The sequence below is a fragment of the Cinclus cinclus genome, chromosome 1, assembly GCF_963662255.1.
Source record: "Cinclus cinclus chromosome 1, bCinCin1.1, whole genome shotgun sequence".
Taxonomy (NCBI): Eukaryota; Metazoa; Chordata; class Aves; order Passeriformes; family Cinclidae; genus Cinclus; species Cinclus cinclus.
Genome location: NC_085046.1, coordinates 110,593,501 through 110,618,881, shown reverse-complemented (window position 1 = coordinate 110,618,881; position 25,381 = coordinate 110,593,501). Strand labels below are relative to the sequence as shown.

Genomic DNA, 25,381 nt, shown 5'->3' with positions numbered 1-25,381 from the left:
TGTCAAATCTAAACCCATTCTCTTTCAGTTTAAAACTGTTGACCCTTACCACATCACTACAGGCCCAGACAAAAAGTGTCTCTCCATCTTTCCTGTAAGTCCCTCTAAAGTATTAAAAAGCTGCAACAAGGTATCCTCAGAGCCTTCTTTTTTCCAGGCTGAACAACCACAGCTCTTTCAGCCTTTCTTCACAGGAGAGGTGTAGCAGCCATCTGATCATTTTTGTGGACCTTCTCTGGACCTGCTCCAAGAGATCCACATGCTGAGGGTTCCAGAGCTGGATTCAGTGTGCCAGGTGGGATCTCACAATGGCAGAGTAAACCTGCTGGTCACACTTCTTTTTACATCACGCAGGATACAATTGGCTTTCTGGGCTGCAATTACACATTTCCAGCTCACATCTGACTTTTTGTCAGCTTGTATCCCCAGGTCTGCAAGGCTGCTCTCAGTCCATTCATTACCTTGTCTGTACTGGTGCCAGAGATCGCCCCAGCACAGGTGCAGGGCTTTATCGATCTTCATGAGGTCCACTGTGGCCCACTCCTCAAGCCTGCCAAGGCCCCTATGGATGGCATCCTTTCCCTCAAGCAGATGAACAGCACTACTCAACTTTTCATCATCCACAAACTTGCTGAGGTTACAATCCCACTGTCTATGATAGTTGCTGGGGTCTGCCTTTTTGTCCTTCTTAAAAATCAGTATGAAGTTTCCCTTTTTCCAGTCACTGAAGACTTCACCTGACTGTCATGACTTTTTAAATATGATGGAGAGCAGCTTAGTAACTACATCTGCTATTTGAGATATTTATCAGCCTATTCAGACTATGTCTAAGAGGATTTAGGCTAAAACTTGGCAGTCTTTAAAGTGTCTAGCTATAAAATCCTTACCAAGTTGTGATGATATGTATTTTGCTTTAGAGTATTGGTATAATCTGTGACCAGGTTATCCAGAAACTTTCTTTAATGTGCTTGCAGAGAAAAAAAAGGAGTGGGAGGCAAATTTATATATATATATATATATATATATACATATACACAATGTATGTCCTTCAAGTGAATAGAACCTCACTCTGAACCAGAAAAGTAGTTATAATTCTTTCCATAGGCTTGTCATCTAATTGGAATACCATGGGAAACTTTATGGCTTCTTCCCTTCTGTTTTATCTGCCATGGTACATATAGAAGTCATCCATAATGTCACAGATTGTTTTTATTTCCTCCTACTGCATTGCTGGCAATTTTTCCTCTCATGATAAATAGTTAGATTATACCCAGCATTCAGTGTGCATATTAAAACCTTTCAGACATGGCTACATTTGGAAGAAAATATGGACAGCATGAGTAGCCAACATTTAATTTTTATAGAGGGTCATTTCAAGCTAAAAGATTGTCCAGTAGACCTCAGTACTGGGAGAAAAGTGAAGTGTCCTGCAAAGAGTTTTGGCTGTGGATATATACCTAATTAATTCCTAGAGAACATCTCAAAGAATCAGCATTTCTGCTAATTACTTTATAGAAGTCAGTAGTACAGAGTTGTCTCTACCTAGGATGCATACAGACCCAGCACTTGCACTTAGGAGAGCAAAAGGTGCTTACTGCCTGACATAAATGCCATTAAAAAAAATGAAGCTTTGGATACTGGTTCATACACTGAAAGACACACAGGACATGTTGGATTAATGTAGATTAAAAAAAATAAAGGATGCAACTTTTTTCCAAGCTACTCATTTAGTCTTCAGTTAATGCAAGCACTTCCAGAAAACAATTCTTGTTACCTCCCTTTAGTTGCTGTCTTTGGATTGCTGGAATCACCACCTGAAAGTGTGCATCTTATGGTACCCAACATACAGGAAGCCCAGACCAGTCATCCAGAAGTCAAAACACATCCCATCATACTCTGTTGTTGTTCCTCTGTTCTACAGCTTTTGCTCACAAAAAACAGTGACAATGGTCTGTGAAAACCTCTGCTGGATTCTCAATTGGACCACTAACAAACAGCATCCAACTGGGCATTATGGAGTACTTACTGCTCTCAGGACTGCAGTGGTAATTCAGATGCCACCATAAGTCTGAAGAGAAAGGGAGACTTTCATTCTCTTTGTACAGCAAAGAGGGGACCTTGTTCAGGATCAGGGTCTCCATTTTCCCCTTTTTCTCTCCAAGCTCCAGGTCCCAAAGAACTCACACAGCCTCAGTGAAAAACATGACACAGAAAAATTACAGATCAGCAACATGAGAGACCTCACCATTTTCTCCTGTAATGAGCAGAAGGTTCCACATGAAGAAGGAAATGCATTTCAGCTTTGTGAGGGAGCCCTACAGGGATATGCTGAACAAGTCACCAGGCATCTCGGCCAGATGACAGCCAGCACTGTCGAGAGGACTGGAAATCATTTGTGAACTCTGCCAAAGGAAAAAATGGAACAAAGGACTTTGAATTTTTTTCAAATACCTGGAGATGAAGGCAATGGTTGCATAGGACACAACCTACTTATTTCACAAGAGAATGGAAAGGAGCTCAGTCCACTGAAAAGGGAAGGGTACTCTCCTCCTTTCCCAGGTATAGGTTATCAATCAACACTTCCAAAAGAGAATCTCGGCTGATGCAGTGACAACTCCCCCTCCCATCCCTGTCAGCTTGAAGCATGACTCTTACATTAAAACTGACATCTGATTCCCATATTTCAGATGGCTTGTGATAATTCTGATGTAGAAGAGGATAGTAAGTAGAGATGAAGTAGCCAGATTGCTTAAAATAGCTTGGCATTGTGACAAATATTTTAAAATGCAAACAAATCCAAATATCTTTTCTTGCTTGCTGAGCTCAGGAGATAGAAAATTGTTTTCCTTTACTCCTGCTTCCTGACAGAACAAGCTCCTTGTACAAATATTGTCTTGAAGGATGCCAGAAAATGGATGAAGCAGCTTCCAGCAGAAGTCCAGCTCAGGAGATCAACCAGAACATCAGTCACCATGCAGAACAATGGTGGGCAGTACAAAGCATGGTGCAGGCATCCTTGTCCCCACAATCACAAACCTATGAATTGGCGCGAAGTTGCAGTTGTAGAAAATCATATGCACAAATTATGGTTTCTCACCCAAAACACCTCTTCTGAGTACAGTTGTCCTTTCTCCCTATGTAGTGACTGTATGTTCAGATGAGAGGTGAGGCATGTAGTATATTTTAATACTTTATTACCCTTGAGCTAATTGGCTTTACCTCCATGGTTGTATACAACCACTATAACTGAGCACAAAGGTAGACCAAGTTCACCTGACCTGCTACTCCAGATGTCTAGCACCTGTGGTGGAAGTGACTTAAAGCACACCACTACAGCTGCCTTTGAGTAAAGGATTCAGAGTGAATCCTGCTACACCAAATAGAGAGTAATGTGAATGTAATTAATGTTGTTTAGACCCACCATGAAGTGGGTCTCACACTCAAAGTGAAGTCAAATAGTTTTCATGATGAAAACTACTGCACAGAAATATTCTCCTTGTGATACCTTACTAAGGCTTTTTAGTAAAAAATTGCCCTCTCCTTTCACATCCCACTATTTCCCCTGTCATTGCATCCCATTAAACAGGTATATTAATTAGCAATTACCCTGGGACTAAATATGCAGCCTTTCCTTATAAAGACTAAGAGGCTTTTGCCCAGGAACTTCTCTCCAGTTCGGACAAAGTAAATTGTAGCACATGGCCATTTAATAGACCTCATCAGTTAGAGATTGTTTAGCACTTCAAATATCTACATGCAAAGAATGCCAATAAACACATTTCTGCATGATAAGCTGTAGGAAATTTATCCAGACTCAAATTTTCACCCTCCTTCTGTCTCTGTTCTGGGTTTGAAAAGATAACATTCAGTGTGATTTACAGCATATCTGAACAAAGGACTCATATGGCATGGTCAGCCATGTACAACAGAGCCATGCAGCTGTCCTTTCTGCTTGGACATAGCCAGAGATTTCCAATAACATCACAGCATTCTTTGAATTTCTCTTTAAACCTAGCATTCATCTGTTTTATTTAAAAACAGTAACATGTCAGTTGAAAGGAAAACAGCAACTGTGGGATTTTAAGAATTGTTTCATCATATCTGCTGCAACTCATTCACACAGATGGATATTACTCTACTGTGGATTCCTTTTAGGGTTTTGTTTAAGTATCTTGCTACAGGGAAATCTTCTGGAATAAAACCAACAGTAAAAATTACTATAAAAACTATAAAAGCACTCTGAAACTCTGAATATAAAAGCTCTTGAAACTTAAACTCTGAAAAATACTTTCAAGTGATTGTTTTAACCTATACAGAATATATTCAGGACAGACAGAACCAGAGCCTGGCTCTCCAGTCACCTCTTCTAGGTTTTCATCCCATTTTAGCCCTTCCTCCTACCCTTCTATCCTCTAGGAGGAACAGTCAAGCTGACCTGGCCCAGACCCTCCTCTTTTATTGTCAGAAAGATTCAGCCAGCATTTTACATCTGCGACTGAGAAGCCCTGAGGCTTGTGCTGATTCTCCCCAGCCCTGCAGCCTTCCTGAGTGCTGGGATCTGGAGGGAGGATGGCTCCTCTCTACAGCAGCACTCTGAATGCTCGGAGCAAGTGCCTCTGCGTTCAGCGCTGGACTTCACTTCCTCCAAGGGTTAACGCCTGTCGAGCAGAAATGCTGTTTATTTTTGGCAGGCTAGGATGGTTGAGGTCATTTTTAAAAAGACGCGTTAAAAGCATTTTGAGCAATATCCTTTGTATGTAAGTAAATTTAAACTTTGGCCACAATAGTGCCGGTGGAGTTCTTCTGAATTCTTGCTATAGATGGAACTTGGAGAGGCAATTTCTGTGATACAAAATTTTCTTGGATATAGGCAATACTGGAGGAAAAAACATAAAGAAAATGTGCAGAAGACTTAAAAATCAATGATACAGTTGAAGCATAAGCATAAAAAAACAGATAAAATAATTTACAAAATATCAAGAAAACTTTGCATGAAAATTTAACCCATTACATGAGCTTAAGATAAAGGGAAGTTGTACACTAATTATAGATCAAATTATTTATGAACCTCAGACTAAAGCAGAGTCTTATCTAAAAATTGACCTAATTTCACATTCAGAAAAGAAAATTCACATTCATAGAGAAAATCATTACTTGAGAGTTCAAATAAATTCTGGGAAAGGGAATTGCAACAAAGAAAGATTCACACACAAAAGATGCAGTCATTCATATAATAAAAGGTATGCTGTCTTAGTGCTGAAGAAGAAGGAAGAAATCACCAAAACCTGCAGCTAAAACACCAGGCTATTAATGGCAATTGAGGATGGCAATTGAGCAGCAAAGCTCTCCTTAGGGTATCTTAACAAAAATCACAGAACCAGAAGTTAACCCAAGAACTGTGATAGATTCAAGTAATCTCATATAAGCACAGGGACAGGCACGAATCTTCATGCACACATATTTGTGCTCCTCATAAGGCTTTATTGGTATTCCCTGTTTAGAGAAGGGCCATCTGCTCCCTGCTGAGAGAGACAAAGTGCAGAGCCTTGAGATTTGGCTGCATGGGGAAGTTCATGCTCAGTGAGCTCGGGTGTGAATTTACTGCATATTAGCTACTCTGCACTAACAGCCCGTTTGGGTACCCTTGGTGCTTGGGAAATGAAAAATAGCATATTTCACCTTCAAAAGGGAGCCAGCCTAACTCGCACAAAAGCACTCTTGAAGCTAACCTGCACAAAAGCACTCTTAGTAGGTACTAGATTCATCCACCCTAGGGAATTAGTGCCAAGTAACTAGCAGGCTGTAAATCCATAGTGGAGCTCCCTGCGTGTTAATTCTCCCAGCAGACAGGCCCTTGTGAGCCCAGAGCAGCAGCCAAACAAGCCCAGCCACAGACCAGAACCATCAGGAGCCCATGTGGTCCAGGACTGGAAGCTTATGTACCCTCTCCTTTAAAAATATCTATGTGTACAAACCAGTTCCTAAAGGTTCTCAGAAAGGAGCAAGTTATACAGATTATTACAGAGGGAGGGAGAAAATATAGGTGACAAAAGCAGAGAAAGGAGAGAGGGAAGTTGGGAGCAATCACAAAATGCCTACAACTCTTCAGCAGTAAAGCATGATGTTTCATTTATCGATATTCATTCCAAGACTGCATTCTAGGGGCTGCTCTTTAGGATGCAATTTACTCTCTGTGCATATTGCCAGATTTTTTTTGTTGTTGTTGTTCCTTTTGATCCTATGGGTGAGATAGGCTGTGCCAAAAATGTCTTTGCCTAGGGCACCCGTCTATGCAAAGCCAGCAGCTCTAATAGGCACTGGAAGCACTCGATGCCGACACTTCATACATACATCAGCAGCCTAGTAAATTATACCTATTTTTTTCCAATAATCTCTCTATATACAAAATCCTGAAAAATGTCATTTACACACAAAGAGACCACAATTAATTTATCAGCACAATTATTCAAACCTTTTTAGACATCATCTTTGTCACCAGAAGAACTTTTCAACAGCCCCAGTAGTCTTAAGTTTCTCAGGCCTCCACATCATTATAATCTATTAGGCACCTTCATGTTAGCTCTGTTTTATTACATAACACATAATTATGCATTTCATTAACAACATCACCAGGCACAGTACATCAAAGGGAGAAAGGCAGCTGCCCAGGAAATTCAAAAAGATGCAGTTTACTTAAAGCTCACTGTTAAAAACCTCCCCCACTTTCAGTTAAAATTGTGACTAACATGTTTCAAAGACTTTACTCTGGCTCAGAGAGCAGAGTCCAAACAACCTCATTAGACAGAAGGCTGCTGACACAGTGAATATTCACTGAACCCTTGATATTTCCAATAATATAAAAGGAAAAATCATCAGCTAGCTACATAGTGCAAATCAATTTTCTTTCTTCTACTGAAAACCTGCTTAGCCAGAGATCTTTCTTGCTACTTGCAGCCTACAAGAACAAATGCAGAAGTGAGGGCCCATCAAAAAGATAAAAACATATATATTTATTTTGTATTTTAATTAATTTTTCAAGAATTGTTGAAGTAGGAGAGCTGTCTGGCTAACCAAACAAAGAAAAGGCAGAATCTTTTTCCTTCAGATGATACAAAAATCATAATCTTTGGAAGAAGCAAACACCCCAGAATAATTAATTTTGTCATTTTTCACAAGGTTACACTAAACTAAAACTCTTGGAATTAAGAAAACATTTACAAAAAAAAAAAAACAAGTATCTGCAGGACAAAGGTACAAGACAGTATGTATGGGAGCAAGTTTAAAAAGGGACATGAAGTCTCAGTACTACCAGCCAAATCAAATAGTTTGGAGTTGAGGCTGCAGCTGGCACAATACACTGCCTCCAGGCACAGTTTCCCAGTCTTCTCCCAGATTTTGTGGAAGAGTACACACTCCCCCTGGAAAGCACCTTTCAGCTCTCACATGTACAACCAGAACTTACCTCATTGGAAATTTTTGCTCCTATTTATAAAAGACACCAAGAAAAAATTGTTCAAGAGAACATTTCCAAAGGGTGGAAGGCTTGTAGCCGGAAGAAAACTTTTGATCATTCTTCTATTGGAGCAAATACGAACAAGGCTGCAAGTTAATAATTTGATGTAAAGAATGGAAGGAGACTACAATTCCCTATTCACAGAAGTAAAAGAGTTGTGCATGCAGCTTTCTTGAGAACAGGAGTTTATGGAAGTAACATCAAACAGGATTAAGTTACTTGTATTGTCACAACCATTTCATAGACAATGTAGATATGCATTTCAATTTCTTTAGTCTTGGACTTATCATCTGCTGGCCCTCAGCAACCTGTGTGTTGGAACACTTGAGCCACTTTAATTGCCACTTAATAATGTCCTGACAAACTATGAATTAAAATGCCATTACCATGATCCACTATTTCCATCTGGGATTATGCCAAAAGAGGCACCTTTTTCACATATCAATATAACTGAATACTCCCTTCCTGAACTTGCATTAATCTCGCTTTAAAACAAAGTGAAAAATATTCCTTTCCTGTGCACTTCACCTTTAAAGAAATCCTTTATAATCTTAGGACTACATTCATTAACTCAATTCGCTTTACTGTCTCCTTATCACTCACCACCATCACCGCTAAATTTTTTTGGAAAAGTGGGATGCTGCATTACAGTAAATATAAATCTCCTGAAAAGTCACTATTGTCATGCTAGCCCTGAAAAGTTATGCACTAAAGTTCCCTCACCCTGCTGAAAATTATTATTTCTTGCAGCCTGAGGCACACGAGGCTGTGCATCACAGTCTACAAAGGGCGGCACACCCAGCGTAGGTTCACTGTCAGGATGTCCTGCCAAGCCCTAGTGCCAGGAGGATTGCACAATTAGTGGGATTCTTCCTCTTCCAGAACTCAACACCATTAACTATTCCAAGCCATTACAAGGAGTAGGCAGCCTCTAGTACCCTAGAGCTTAACTGCTGCCAAGACAGAGCACAAAAAAAGTATGTGCAAGGCGTATACTTTCTAAGCAAAGTAGTTCTAAGGAATCACACTGGTGCACTACTTCTTAATTTCACTTAATGCATAGTGTTAAGTAAGCTCTCATGCCAGTTTTCTCTGATGTGAATTTAAATATTTTTGTGAGTTTTTCTGAAGCCAACCAGCATTTTGTTGATGATTTTGCTGGTAGAAGAGAGGACTTTTTTCTAAGACCTAGTACAGAAGTGGGACATTGTCTGCTAAAGAGAACACAGAAATACTCAGCACAGCTAAGTAATCCCTGGAAACATATCAAAACCCTTTGAGTCTCAGCCCTTAGCAACTTGATGGAAAATGCTGTGCAAATGTGTGATTTCTTGTTTCAGTCCCTCAAGGCCTATAAATACACCTGTTTTGACAGGTTGTGGCAATGGATGCAAGTGGTATCAGAAATAATATTGGTGATAGCAGTGACTCTTGCCAAGATCCCCTGGAAAGACATCTATCAGTGATTTTTTTTCTGTAATCTGGCTCTTCACCTTATGTACACAGCAGACATGAAACCCTGAAAGGAGGTTTCAAAGCCATCTAAATCCGTGTCAGAAAGGTAACAGTCGTGCATGTTGTGTCAAGTGAGCTTTCTATTAATAAAAAGAGCAGCACTGTGTATGTGTGTTGCTGAATATGCCCAAACATTCAGCAGGCTCACATATTAAATCTTTTCAAAACAAGCTCTGTACTGTATAATAACCCAGCTAAGCAACCTGGTACTTTTTAAATTCACAGTATTGCAGAATGTTTTTAATTATGATTCATGAGCATTTTTTCAAATAGACAACTTCAGTGAATCTCTGTCATATTTAAGTGAAGCTAAAACCAACATCTTCAGAATGCCAGAATTCTTAACGTCCCCAGCTCCTGTGGTCTAGAAAAGGCTGGAGAAGAAAGAGACACTGAACTACAGACAGCACAGACTACACAATGGTTTACCAAGGCTTTTTGATAAATGCTCTACACCACAGGCTGAGAAACTCATTTCAACTTTAACTTCAGTGGGAGATTACACCTTAAATAACAGAAAACTTAACAAAATCCTACTATTGTCTAAACGAGCCCAGGTACTCATTCTCTGCCAGTTTCTTAAAGAACTGCATTACAAAATCTGAGGTCCTGAAACCATTCCCCATCCCCTTCTCTGTGAGAATAGTTTCACTTATTTAATTTTCCAGAAAAGCTACTGCCAAAAAATACACAGTGCTCTTCCCCTAGTTGGAGTAAATTCAAGAGAAAATAGTAGACCTAGTGTATTGTACATTTGCTGATTATGCATTGTTACTCCAATTATTTTGGGATTCATTTGAATAAGACTAGAATCTGTGCCACAGTACTCTGCATCTCCTCTTCTTTGTAAAAAGGTTGCAATCTGAAAAAGTGCTAAACTTTTGTTAAACCATTTGAATACACTGGGCTCCTCACAACAGGCAGTGGAAGGAGAGCAAATGCTTATCCTGTTAGGAATATCTGCAGGCTTGAAGATTTTGAAAAACTGTTTTACTAGGGTTTAATATTTTCATTAGAAAAAGTATCAGGCAGCTCAGTAACAGAAAGCTAGGTCTTGTCAAAACAACTTATGTGAACCATCTCAGGTGTAATCAAAAACAGTAAGTGATCCCTAAACGGTTTAAGCATGATGGGCTTGATGCATTAAACAGCCTAGCAGTGGGAAGAATCTGCCAAATTATTTTCCAAATAATTATGCACTTCCTCTGCCTTCTTTAAAGAAACATGATGTGAAAAATCTTGAATACTACTCATTTGTCCCAGCTTCTGCAAAAGATTTTCCTTTCCCCACCAAAATCAGATGGAAAAGAAGCCTTGCGGCATTCTTTCATGAGGAGTTAAAATTAAGACTGTGGCCATGGAGAGAATCCAAAGCTAAATTCACTATTGAGTAATCCTGCTGGAGTAACAGCATTTAAGGCATCTATTTTTGAACTATTTTAAGCAACTAAGGAGGAGACAATTTGAACTTGCCTGTTGGGTGGGCACAATATGCCTTCCTGCCCTTTCAGAAAGGACTCTGTAGGACATGCTGTGTTAGCCAGCAGTGCAAAAAACTGTTCCCTGATCCAGACCATGCACATGTGTACTCATTCTAAAACAAGGGTCAAAATCTTCTCTCATCTACACCTATGTAGCACATGACCTGTCATGAACCTCTACCGCATTCTCACACAGCAATGCATCTCCTGACAGAGATGTGTGCTCCCTATCATTTTCTCTCCATGTCTGCTCCAGGAACACAATGTCCCTTTCACACTCTTCCATCTTGAGCAAGTCACAGGAAGACACAATCAGAAATCTCCCAAGGTCTGTGCTGCCAAAGTGTGCTGTGAGGATGCAGTCATTTGTTACAGCCAGTTCTCCCTTGTCTTCGTCTGTTGCCTCCTGAGTATTGCACACACTCTGCTAAACAAGTGGGAGAAAGGGAAAAGTATGACTCAAGCCATCCGAACAAATTATCTTTTCTTTAAACAAGGGTCAGACTGAGGAACAGGGTGAAATGGGAGCAATATAACTAGAGTGACTTGATGTTGAGCATTTGCTATATGATCTGAAGCACCAAGTAGCATAACTCCCATTATCTCCACAGTCTTTGTGTAACTTTGTCCTTTCTGAAGTCAGGCACTGCTGTTTCACATGTTGCACCAGCAACTGCAGAAATAACCTGCTGCTGCACAGATCCACACCAATGGATAACAACCTGGTTAGCCTCTGTCAGTTTGGGGTGTTAGTGGAATTTTGTTCTAGAGATACAAGAAAAGAGCTCAGGTCCATCTCTGCAAGCTCTTCTCTGCTACATCCATCAGACACTCAAGAGTTTTTCCATCATCACTCTTTGGTATTTCACAATGAGAGAAGAGCTGTCATTAGGACAGGTCCCACTGGATGCCATTTTCTTTTCCTCAATGCTTTTGTTTTTCCATGTGCTTCCATGGTTTCCCCTTGATGCCCATCTCCATTCAGTCTTGCTCATGACAGCAGCAACCTTCCACCCATGTTCACTGCCATCACCTTGTGTGTCCTGAACCGTCTTATTCTTCTCCCAGAAAAACAGAGGAAATGTAGAAACCATGGCAAAAAAAAAAAAAATACCTGTTGTTCTGCCTCAGGGGAGACCATGGTCTTTCCTTAGGGATTTACCTCTCTCAGGACCTACAGTAGGAGCATCCCTCCCACTGACACACCTTCCCCAGTCCAGCAGCTGCTGTGTTGTGTAACCACTTGCTCCTGTTTCAGCAGGGTCCAATAATGAAATGGGGATCTCTGGCCCCAAATCCCCATTCATCAGAGCACCCAGTTACATGGGGAGTTTCATTCAAAATTATTGTGAATCCCTTGAGACAGAAAAAACAAACAAACAAAAATAAAATAGGTTTATTTTGTCCCAGAGATAAATATTTCTTCTAAAATTTGTAAAAAACACTCTTGGCAGCATTATAAAAGTTTTACAGTTAAAAATATAACAAAATTTAATGGTTTCAGATGCTTGTCATGTCAATGTAAGTAGAAAATACCTTTAATATGGAAGCAAATTAAATTTGGCAAAGAATTAGTACTTAAGACATCCCAATTGCATTTTGTAATTCAAAATAAAACTGAAAACAGATAAGATACAGTGAATTAAAATAACTTCTGCATGTTACATTATTGTGAACGTTCATTAAGGTTTGTGTTACATGTCCCAAATGTACCACTGCATGCTGTAATACACTACATCCCTTTATTTATAAAATACTTTTAAAGCTACTGATAGCTAGAGCCAGAAAAATGACCATATAAAAATCTTATCTTCTCAAAGTACAACTTTATATCCAATGTGTGTATTTGAAGAGAGATGTAATCTCAATTTCAATATTTCAGATGCACAGCTGAACATTCAGTGCCAATTGAATCCATGTATAATTCAGTTGTGTCTGTTTATTTTACTGATAAAACTTGGTACCAAAGCTGACACAGCTATATCAGAGATAGGAGCTGGATTCTCTTCTAGTTTGGGAATTACCTGCAGGCTAACCAACTGTCCCATAGTTGCAGTTCTTTACAGATGATGAATGAAGGAATCAGAGGGGACATGTTCTGACCTTCTTGGGCTGGGTTCACAAGGCTACCATCCAGAAAGAAAAAAGGGGCTCATTTCATCTTCCCTACAAGCATACATCCTTTACCAAATGTTCCAGTGACATGACAAATTGTTCACCATCCCTATAGAGCAGTATTTTTCAGGTTAGAACCCAAGAATCTTTCATTTGGAATGCTATGTTGTCATCTCTTGAGAATTTTAAAATTGGATTTGGCTTGGCCTCTCAGATTAAACTACGTTTACCACAATGCACCGTGTATTGGGCCTCCAGCTTCTTTGGTGTTTCATGGCAAATATTTCATTCCTTAAAGTAAAAAATGTTAACATGGAACAACAAAGTTTGTAGCAAGACAAGTAATTTATTTTTTTTTTTTTTTTAATTTCATTTTTTCAGTTGTTCAGCTTTCTGATGAAATGTCCAAGGTTTTTGTAAAAAAATATGAAGTCTTCATTTTTAGTCAAAAATAGAGGAGAAGCAAACTTTTTGAAATCATTCTAAACTGGGTGGTTGGAAAAAACAAGCTCTTGCAGACTTCAGTGTTTCCCATCACTCCAGCCACAGAGTTATTTTACTATATTTGACCATATGATCATATTAATCTTACTTGACCATAAGATCTTTCACAAGAACAAGAAATTCATGTACTTCAGACCAGCCTGTTCTCCTGCTTCCTGGTATGCCAAAAACATATTCAGCTCTCAGAGAATCTTTCTCCTCGCACCTCAGAAAACTATAATCCTTATCAAGGAAAGGATCCCATTTTGGATGGTACTATGAGTTTGGAAGGGAAGTCCCTTCTCTTCAACTAGCCAGATGTAACACACATTTTATGTGCTGAAAACAAGGCTGGTTTCTTTTAAGACCTAAAGGACCGATTAAAACATTTAATTTGACATCTTGCAAAATATCCTGCTTCCTGCAATTACTTATGCTGTAAGACCTGCCCTGGAAACCGGTCATGGACCAAGATCCAATAGTCTCCATTTTCTGAATCTCAAAGCACAGCTGTGTCACAGCTCTTGAGCCCTGTCACTTCAGGGCCAGTTGCTACTCCATTTGCAAGAACATAAGGGCACTGGTACAGAAGCCCAGCTTTGTGCCAGCACTCACTTTAACCATTTAATAATTTACAAAAAAATCTAGCTAAAGACAATGTAGGTGGAAACTATACGTTACAGAAAGGCACCTGCACTCTAGCTGACTCTAAACTCAGCTGTTTAAAGAGGAATTTTATTGTTTCCTTCATGGAATCATAGAATGGTTTGGGTTGGAAGGGTTCTTAGTGATCATCCAGTTCCAAACCCCTTGCCATGGACAGGGATACCTTCAACTAGACCAGGCTGCTCAGAGTCTCATCCAACCTGATCTTGGCTTTTCTCTTACCATGGCAAGTTCTAAGGCAGCAAGTGCATGAACAAGTCTCACATAAGACACAGTTTGCACTGGTAACCTTTTGCACCTCCAAGTCCAGCCAGCTCTGCCAGAGCCCCTCCTGGAGTAACACCCAGCTCCCTTTGCAGGCTCTCCTCACTGCCTACACAGCACAGCAAGTACCAGCAGGCATTTACAAACCAGGGAGGGACAAACCATTTCATACTGTGGGCTGCTTTCATCCTTACTTTCCAGCTCAAGGAGCAGATGAAAAAAGGGAAAAACAGGAGGTCAACGTGGCAGAAACAGCCCTCACCCAAATGGAGGTAAGGGCTGCTCAAGGCAAACAGGCACTACTGTTTCGTGTAATGAGGAATCACAGAATATCCTGAGTTGGAAGGGACACACAACGATGCTCAAAGGCACAGCTATACAGATTTTTCTAGTATCCCATTTGCCAAGAAGAAACCTGAGAACTTACACCCAGTTAATATTCACATTTAATCCAAACCTGATATACATCACTATTTTGTTGCCCAGTTAATGTACAATTTATCCATCTTTGCCCGAAGAATAGAGCTCTCATCCATTAGATCTGGACTCCTAAAAGAGAAATTTGATTTAAAGTCAATGAGGATTCTTGGCCTCCTGATGGTCTCTTTAGCAGCCAGAGATTGCTTTCACTGTTTGGTCTTCAAACATCAGCTATGTACTATTAGCTTACTCAACTCAAGAAAGAAAGAATTTATATTTGTGTGAACATTTTCAAAAACATCCTTCCTGCTTGCATCATCATCACTGCAAAGGGCTTCAAATGCAGCATCTTGCATCCTACAACAAATGAGCAACTCTGGTGAAAAACCTGCACTGGTACCAGGCAGATTTGACATGCATTTTAGAAATGTTGTGCTTATTTTTCTAACATCTTATATCACCATTCTGGTTTTGTTATAACTTCCGTCTAGTTACCTGGATTGGGTGGTTGTCTGTGCTGTATCCTCACGTCACATCCATAAAACAGTGACCCACTTAAATTTCTCATGGAAGTTTCTTGAGAGTCTCTCTCAGAGGAACTGAAAAGGGTAACCCCAGAATTTGTAACAATGCATACCACCTATAATATCAGGTAAGTACATTTTGCCTGAATTAGAAGTACTGAAGGAATACACAGAGAGGGGAGAGGTAAAGATTTAGTTGTTACTACGTTTTGTCAGAGCAATTTCATCACACTTACTCCAGATGACCTGCTGCAGTGCTGTGGAACATGTCAGAAGTATACATTACAAGTGAGGTATTCAAATTATGAAAATAAAAAGTTCATTTTCATTACTAATGAAATGTGTATAACAAATACATATCAAATTTCCTAACCATAGGACAGCGGTCACTTAGAGCAGCATAGTTTTTATATTCAGTGCTCTCTGCCTGTTTTAATGTAGGCATCAAACAACAGAAAGCATGAACCAACCTCATTTCTGAGCCTTCATTACTGTCTTAAGAACCAGATGATTTTGCGTACAGCTTTTTATGTCTGCCATATTGCAGACTCAGATAGACATTAACAAACAACTTTTCATAATGGCCTGAACCCCCATCAGATGGTCATATTTCAGTACCAACATCATGCCCACCAGCACAACCCAGTCATTCCACATTTGCAGGAGACTCTGGGACAGAGTCTCTCCTGGGAGAGTTAATCCCCTGGGGAGATTGTCTTTGGTTTATATAATGACATTGCATTTCCACTTCCAAATCCTAAGGGATAGTCTCTTTTCTCCTTTAATCTACATCTGTCAAAAGCCTGATATTCCAGTGTTTCACACTCAGAGAAGGGTTTAGAGTGTTAACCTTTTCAGGATTAATTGCATTTCCCATATCCATCAGAAGAGATTTCTTGGAGAAATAAATTTGGCCAATAAAGTGATGTGCTGCTTTAATTCTGTTTGAACAGATTAGGCAAGAAAGGGGTGAGAGTCAGGGTTACTTTTTATCATGCGTAATAGTAGGAAAAACAACTCAGAGGACAAAGGATCCAAATTGGTGCAAATGAAACTTCTCTCAGCTTGGACACAGACACTAATACCAGCCTAGCCCAGAGCCACCTTTCCTCTTTAACACTTGTGAGACATTTTTGTTGAGAAGTAAAAATAAAAGGAATGTTAAAAATACAGAATCAGCCAGAGCACAGTGTAGAAAGATGCTATTCCTCTTCCACATCTAGAGCACCCTGAGGCCTGCAAGCTCAGAACACATGACACTTTGAAAGACATGGGAAACAGAAGTCTGTGGGAAGGCAAGTCATAAGGCTATTCCTTGTACTTGCCAAAAAAAATGTCACCACATCTACCCTTTGCCACAAAAAGCTGAGGATGAGGGTCAAGTGTCAGCATGGGGGGTAGAAACAGGCAGACAAGAAAGAAGAGGTGGACAGATGCCTGTGGGGTCTGCCATGAGGGAAAGAAAAAAAAAAAAAGCATTTTACAAACCTGTTCACTACAAGTCCCACATTCATAACTGTTTCCAAATGGAAGGCTGTGAAAAGCCAAAACAAACATTCCCAATTCTTTTTGAACCCATCAGACAATATAGGAAAAATATGTGCATTTTATGGTTTGAGGGCACAACCTTTTAATTATGTGTTTGCATTGTCATGTCCAAGACCTTTTTTCTCCTCAAAAATTAATATTTCCTTAAGCAATGGAGCTATTTATCTTGGATGAACATAAATTGAAACAGAATCTGCCCGTACAGAGGCGCAGAAGGGTTAGAACATGACACCTAGGGGAATTCAGAATGCACTGCAATGCAATCCTCCTCATTTTTCTGGGGCCTTTTCAACTCGGTTCCCTACAGCTCCTAAAGAGTTTCCAGATATTTTTTTGCATACGCTGCATGTGCATGTACAGAGGTACTTAGAGAACAAGTACAGGTAGTGGGGAAGGTAGGGAGAAACTGAAGAAAAGAGAATGTAGGAATTCTCTCTGTACTGGAGCTGAATGAAAAGCAGTTCCTGGCATCAAAGACCAGCAAGTGCTCTGACATATAATCACCTCTCATTTCTCTGTGATAAAGCACAGCCTCATGAGCTGAGGAAAATCAACTGCTTTTGCCACTAAAGATTTATCCCTGCAAAAAGACTGTAAAGTGATGGTTTACAAATGATACTTAAATTTAAATACATTGAGGCATTATGAGAAAACCCAGGTCTACTTTGGAAAAGACATTACATTTAGTCATGATCTGGGTTCTCAGAAAACTTACATCTAGAGTTCAGCCATCAACTTTCTCCCCTTCAAGTCTTACAGACTTAGTTGGCCAACAATTCACACAGTAGCTTCCAAAATATGCATAACAACAATAACAGAAGCAGAAATAGCAGAATTCATTTTTACTTAATTTCTTAATGGATAAGTAAGTGTTAAAGCACCACGAAGACACTGAAGGAGGACTTTTTCCACAATCAATCTATTATTTCACAACAGAATAGGTTTTCTGCACACACACCACCTTTCAAGCTAAAGCATTAAAAAAAAAAAAGAAAAAAAGAAAGAAAAAGAAAATAAATGCTTCCTACACGATCCTACACAATTTACACAACCTGTCACTAACATGGAGCCATGGTGTGAGTGCCAATGAACAGCCACTTTATCAAACACTGTGCAACAGTGTACTAGGAGGGAAAATCCAGGCTTAGTCACTCTGTGTGAATATTGACATCTGCAAAGATTTCAGTGAGATACTTTTGGGCAAAACCAGTTGGGCAGCCAAGTCTGGGTTTAGTCATGGGTGAAATTTCCACACACACTAACACTCACAGGCCTTGAATGTCCTGCTGTGGAAAGGTGAAAACTTCCCCCTTGTGACCTCAACTTCACTCCTCTGTTGATTAAGCTGAATTTCAGCTGTGCCTTCCAACTCACTGTCCCCAGGTGTTGCAATCCAGGGAGAGCAAAGAACACCCTCTCTAAGTAAAAGAATATTATTTGCAAATACTTCAAATTATTTGCAAATACAAAAAAGTTTTGTAGTGCAGACTCAAGATGTTCTGTTACGAAAAGAGGGGGAAACTGAAATATGAAATGTGGTCCAAATTAATCCCAAAATGTTGAAATCTATGAGGCATAACTTGACCAGAGAGACCTGTGAGGTTTCCCATTAGATCACTTGCCTATATTGTAAATCCTTACACTTACTTCAGGAGGCCATATTCAACCCCAGCATTAAAAGGTGAATTGTACAAGCCCTCATCCCACACAGAAGTGAATTCACAAGGCAAGCAGTGTGACCTACATCTGTTTTCTAACCCAGTAGAAACATCCCTTTTCTTCTTTGTAAACCACCAATGGCATTATCATTTCCGTAACCTCATAAAAATTAAAAAATAGGAAAAGAAACAGTCAGATTTCTCAAAGTGTTAATTCCAAATTTATAATCCACAAGTAAAAGTTCCCAGATAAAACAATCCAAAACAAAACAAAAAGCCCAGAAACAGACAGGCCAGTAATTTATTTCTCTCTCGTTCAATGTGCACAGGATACCAGTGGCTTATTTAGTTGCAGCACCAAAAGCTCAACTCAACCTTGGCCACAAAAATACTTGGAAACTCTACATACTTCCATTAACATAGTGAGAGGGGTGGTTAGTCTTAAAACACCTCTGAAAAACGAGGCAGCTCTGATGGCAGCAGAGACCTGTGTCTATCCATACTCCATACTCACTAGTTTGAACATCAGTTATGGAAACAAGGATAAATCCCATCATCCTGCCCTACAAAGCTCCTCTGTACATGTATACAAGAAGAAAAAGAGCAATCCTTTTGCCAGTGATGGTGTTTTCTGGAAATGCTTAGACATTCTTTTCATCCCAGATTAATTTTTTCAGGCTCTGTAGCAACTACTTTCACACAAAAAGCTCTAGCAACCTTCCTTAGTATGACCATTTACTTAATGCCAACCACAAGCATGAAGCTGCCAGATTTACCACAATCTGAATAAAAAGGACTAACAGCATGTCTGTCTTCATGTCCTTCCCAGCACAATGAGAATTAACCTTATAGCAAAAGTTAAAAGCATAGGTCACAGAAATACACACTGGGATATTTCAGATTAAGTAATTTCAGATTATTATTATTTTACACTTCCGGAACAACATTTCTCAACATTAAGTTGAGCCTTACAACATTTCTCAAAATTAAGTCTGCATTCACCCCATAAACCTGGCAAGTAAAATATTACAGTCATATAATAAATGGGCAAAAATGAGTAATAGGTGAAGAGAACCCAGGAGTCCTCAAATGTTGAAGAGCTAAACCAAAATGTAGCACAGTTGTGCAGGTAGTTGCTGATGTGATACACAACTTTCCATCCCACATGAAAGGAATTAGATATGCAGACTTGAGTGTCAGACAATGAACAGGATTTGTACATTCACTTCCCAGAAATCGTGAATTATCATTATTATTATTATTATTACTATTACTGTTAATAATAATAATAATAATAATAATATTTATTATATATATTATATAGTCATTTCTTCCCTGGCTGTGCATGGGGGAATTAGCTCAAATGGTAGAGCGCTTGCTTAGCATGCAAGAGGTAGCGGGATCGATGCCTGCATTCTCCAGTGTCACATTTTGCTGAACAAGGGGCTGGAGAGCAGCACTGCAGGAAGGGCCCCAGGGTTTGATGGCAATTTGAACATGAGCCAGCAGTGCCCTGGCAGCCAGGAGAGCCAAGCCTGTCCTGGGGTGCATCAGGCACAGCATCACCAGCCAGACAAGGGAGGGGATTGTCCTGCTCTGCTCTGTGGAGAAGTTTTGGGCACCATAATATAAAAGAGGCCCTTACAGAGCCTCCAAAGGAGAGCCACAAGAGTAGTGAAGGGTCTGAAGATGAAACCTTTATGAGGAGTGGCTGCGATGACTTGGTCTGCTCAGACTTGAGAAGAGAAGACTGAGGGGAGACCTCATTGCAGTCTGAAACTTCCTTGTGAGTGGAAGATGAGGGGCAGGCACTGATCTCTTCATTCTTGTGACCAGTGACAGGACTCAAGGGAATGGCCTGAAGCTGTGACAGGGGAGATTTAGGTTGGATATTAGAAAAATGTTTTTCACACAGAGTGGGGTTTGACACTGGAACAAGCTATCAGGGAAGTGGTCAGAGCACCACACCGACAGAGCCCAAGAAGCATTTGGAAAATGCTCTCAGACCCATGGTAAGTGTGGAGTGTCCTGTCCAAGGCCAGAAGGTGGACTTTGATGATCGTAGTGAGTCCCTTCCAGCTCAGGATATTCTACAATTCTATGATTTGAGAAGCATTATCCTGCACCATTACACAATTTTCTCATTTATTCATACAACTGATCTATTTGATTGATGGATGCAATTTTGGATGGAAGCAGAATGGAATGGTTTTTAAAACTCTGTGTAGTTCTAGACGGTCATAAATATTAGCTTATCAGGTCAAAGACATGAGTGCTGACTGACAGACTTAACTGTCTGTATCTATTCAACCAAGTACACTATGTTTCAGCAAGCGCCGCATATTAAAAATTGATTTAGACAACAGTTTGGGGAGGGCGGGAGTTGAATACACAGGGGTACGGCAAAGGCAGGAGGTTGTGCACACAACTGATTCTTTCTATATTTTTTCTTTATTTTTGAATGGCATTATGCACTCTCCAGCCATGACTCCTTGCTTGCTGAACATTAGGCCTCTCAGCATTACTGCAAGAACCTTGCTCTAGTCCACAACAGCATTCTAAAAACTACAACAAAGACCCGACTGGAGTTTTCTCCAAAGTTCAGGGTGTTATGTCCAAGATTAAGGTTCAGGCTATTACATACATAAGAAACAGATGAAAAGTCTGGATCTGAACCTATAGTCCTACAGTTGCAGAGATCGAGCCAGAAGCTGAGGCTCTTTCTGGATTGCCAGAGGATCCAAATGCTCTACACTTGGCAAGTCCACAGTTTTGGCTATGATCCTTCCACAGCTATTCTCAGATGATATTTCTTCATTCTTTTCCCCAGTTTTAGTATCTCTTTCCAAGCAACCCATCCTGTTCTACCTATATAGCTTCCTCCAAGCACTCGGTGTTTGCAATTGCCTACCTTTGCTATTCAACCTACAATTCAGATTGTTGCTACTTGACACAAGCCTTTCATACAGGAAGCACAAACCAGGACTGAAGTGAAGAATAGGAATAACCAGACCATTGGCAAGCCCAGAACCTGCTGTTCAACAGCTAAGGATGAAATAAAATGCCAAAGAGATATGCATCCAGATTCTTCATAAGTCCCACTTTTAAAAAGCTATATGATCCCTTGCTTCCCACCTTCAACTGGAGGCACAGCATCTGCAACACAGAGGAAGGGACATGCAGAGACAGGAAACATTAAAAGGTCCTTTTACAAAAATGCAGTTTGTGCCTTAACCTTATTTTTAAAAAGCAGTGAGTTTACAGCTTCAGCATCTGGGACACTTCCAAGAAAACAAGGAATATATGTTCTCTCCAGTCTGGTCTGTGTGATGTTAATCCTGATGTAAATAAGGAGAAACTGCAACAATTTAAGCCAAAGAAAGGTGACTGGACTAATTGATCAGGACTCCTTCCCCACTTCCTTTCAGAGGTAGCAACTCAAGATCTTCCTAACATATTTGTCTCAATTAGTTGTGATATGTAGGGAGCATTACATTACTTTAAAGAAAACTTGCCTTATGAGTGAATATGCTTCAATATACCCTCAAGATATTTGAGTTTCTTCTCAAGTATCAATCATGTAACTACCTTTACCTTGATTGAAGGCTTGATTAAAATATCTGACTCAATCTGGACCAATCCATGGACTTGATGTACAACTTGTTTCTGAAATTTCCGTCCTGAGCTGATTTATGCTTAAATATTAAAAGGAAAATAAAACAAAACAAAATTTAAATGAATGAATATAACTTGCCTTGCTGCCTGTACAGAATGTGTCAATTTACACAAAAAGCAAACTTTCCCTTATATATCCCAATTAAGTTTTTTGTTAACAATAAATCTACTTTACTAGATCATTTTGCTATTTAATTCTACTAATCTATTTGGTTTATTAATGCTTATATTCCTCTACATAAACTTCTGGCTGCTGAAACCCCAAATTCCCAAAACGAGGAATTACTTTATGCTGTCTAAACACAGCAAACAGGGCAGGGGGTGGAAATAAAATTCATAGCCTGGCCTTGGCAATTTTGCCCACACAATATTGTAACTCTATCAAAAGGGGGATTAGCAGACCAAGAATGTATCACTCCTGAGGAGCACTTTGGTGGATAAGCACAGCACAGGGAGCTGATGGATGCATTTGCAGTTAGAAAGCTTTGCACTGGAGAGTGCCATGGAGAGCTGGAAGGACTTGGAAGTTTCCTCTTCCACAGCTGCATAGGCTATATTCAAACCACACCTCAAAGATGTCTGTCCCACATATTCTCAAAGCTCTCCTTTGGTAAACACTGACACCAGCTATTTCAACATTTTGCAGCTTAGGCTACCAGTTTTCTTGCTGACCACAACCAGCCTTTCTGTACAGCTCTGCTATTCCTGGATGCTTTCTCAATCTCTGTCATCCGGAACAACTGAACTCTCCAAGCAGGTACAGCTTCCTTCCAGTCTGGAAAGCAGTTAACATGTTTTGGACATCACCACAACTTAGACAGTAACAATATGAACTCTGTTCCTGGAAAAAAGAGCAGGAGATCTGTGGTATTTGACCCACCTGATCCCTGCTCAGAACTACAAGGAAAAGTTAAAATGCAGCCAACATCTAGTACAAGAAAATTTCTTCCAGACCCCAGATTGGCAACCAAAGGGACACAAGATACTTCCCAATCTTGTATTTGCTTCTTACATTATTCCAACCTCTCAAACAATAATATATTCCAAATTCATAATGGTCAATAAAAGAAGAAAAAATCTGATTACTCTGCCCTGGTTTCGAAGCCATATGATTGTGTAACTCACTTATATCAAAGCCTCAAGTTCTATACATAAGTCTTTGCTACCAGTAAAGGAATACACACTCAAAAAACAGCACATCTGAGAAGCAATTTGAAGTTTGCAGCAATGCCAAAATAACTGAGAGAGAAACAACAAAAGAAAGTGGTTTTTTTCAATTAAAGTACAAATCGTTGAGCAAGAAGAGCAAAGCACAGAGAGTGGAGGTGTAGGGCTTGTTCACACACAGGGGTTTGTACCACTAAGTCTTGCTGTTTGGAGTCAGTGCATTTTCTAAAGACAGACTTCTCCCTGGTGGCAACAGGAGGACTGCACTGCCACACTGCAGGAATACATGTGCAGAACTGAGACTTGCTGATGGAAAAAACCCATTGATTCTTAACCCCCTTCTCTTGCCTTCCTGCAACCTCCTATTCCTCCTTCTCCAAGAAATATCAATGCCTGCTGGAAGAGCTATAAAACACTATCAAAAGCACTGCTCAGTGAGGAGAAGCTATGATAGAAGGAAGTGCTATCATGCTGGCATAGACACATACAGCCCCATCTGGAGCTGCAATCTTTCACTACTACAGTTTAAAAGCAAAACCATACACTTGACTGAGTTGGATCAGTGCACAAGACAAAATGCAGCGTCTTACAATTCCTTTGTTATTTGGTTCTTATTGCATCTCCTGTGGCAGTAGTGCTTATTACTAATCTGTTGGATCTCAAAAGGGTAATCATATTTATCTGCTTCTGGAGCATTGACTGATAAGCTCACATTACTCTGAGATGAGCCAAATTTAACTGATCCTAACTAAAGTCTTACAGCTGCAATCATAATTCCCTTTTTCAATTCCTAAGAAAAAGAGAAGAGTGAACATGCTTCTTTTCCACATTTAGTTTTATTACAAGTTCATTAGAGACATCATCGCTACCTTCAGCATGCGCATGATCTTACAAAGTCCAGAACAATTTGATGCTTAATTCCTTTCAGATCTATCCAGTTTCAACATGCAACTTGTAGCCACACCAAATGAAAAATTGGCACTAAGACCATCCAGCCTCTAGGTTGGATCAGCCTGACTAGTTTCGATTCAGAGACAGACAAAAAAAATTGTCGTGGTTTCAGATGTTTTTCCTTAACAGCAAAAAATAGTTTTGTTTTGAAAAATAACATTTTGCATCTAGTTCTTAAAATAAAGAGGAGGGAAAAAAACACCTATGTCAGACTGAGGGAAAAGGCTTTTCCTGTAGCAACCCAAATAGCCATAGATACCAAGTTGTGGTACTAACTGACAAAGGCCGCTTTTATGAAGAAAATGTAAATACATGTTATATATAGCAAGCAATACTGAATCAAGTATTACAAGTTCAATAACAGATTAGAATTGGTGGCAAGCACGGGAAAGCACGTGTGCTTTCTATATACTTAAAAAAGCTGTTTGCAATTGTCCTGGTTTTGGCCCAGGTCAGTGGGATGGGGTGTGACGAAGACCTTGTGGAACTCAATACCATTTTAAATCCAGGACATCTGAAAAGTCAGGGACAGGGGAAAGGGGCTCTTTTTCTTCCAGGAAGAAGTAAGCATAGAAGCCACAGAGTCCGTCACCATTGTTTTTCATTGACTTGGGTTTTGTGAGCATTTGGCAAGTAAATTGCCCTCACTCTGAATATTTTTGTTATTACTGTAGTTGTTGTTACTATTTGTTTCCTTATCTCAGTGCTATTTCCAGTAAATTGCTCTTATCTCAATCTCCCACTTTTTTTCTCCCACCAGAGAGAGAAAGGGAGCAGCTTGTGGTTTTTAATGGGAGTACTAATTTGGGGAATACCATTCCTAAACCTTGCATTTACTCCAGTCACTAATGGCAAGCTAGTCAGTATTTATAGACTAATGGCAAGCTAGTCAGTATTTATAGTTTGTTTCATGCAATGTGTGTATGATGCTGCCCACATGAAAGGATGAATAAATACAGATTTTACAAATTTATTAATTTGCAAAACCAGAAGTTGGCAGTGGCCATTTGCAATGGCTGTGAAATCAAGCTGATGGTTAACCTCAGTCTGAGCAAATCTTTTTCTACTTCTTCTGGATTCCTCATATGTATTTCTTAAGAAGTACCTATACTTGTACTGCAAAGCTTGTATCAGATTCCAGGACTTCTTCACCTGTTTAACCACAAAATCCCAAGCCATTCAGCCACATATTCCCTGCCTGTTTATTAACACAATACTTGCCATTTTTAATTCCTGGATTACACTTAGTGCTGGGTTACCTATTTGTGTCCCCACAGACAGGTCTGATCAAACCATGACCCTCAGAAAACTGGAGCTGAGAATAACAAAAATTTTTCATCAGTTTCCAGTTCCAGATTTCCAGTTCAAGCACAGCCTGTCTGCTATAGACTTATATACCTA

General features: G+C 39.8%; 1 pseudogene; it reads right to left on the bottom strand.

Annotated features, from left to right (window-relative positions):
- The window catches only part of LOC134056680 (chloride channel protein B-like), a 76,726-nt pseudogene that overhangs the window by 30,354 nt on the left and 20,991 nt on the right, over positions 1–25,381 (bottom strand).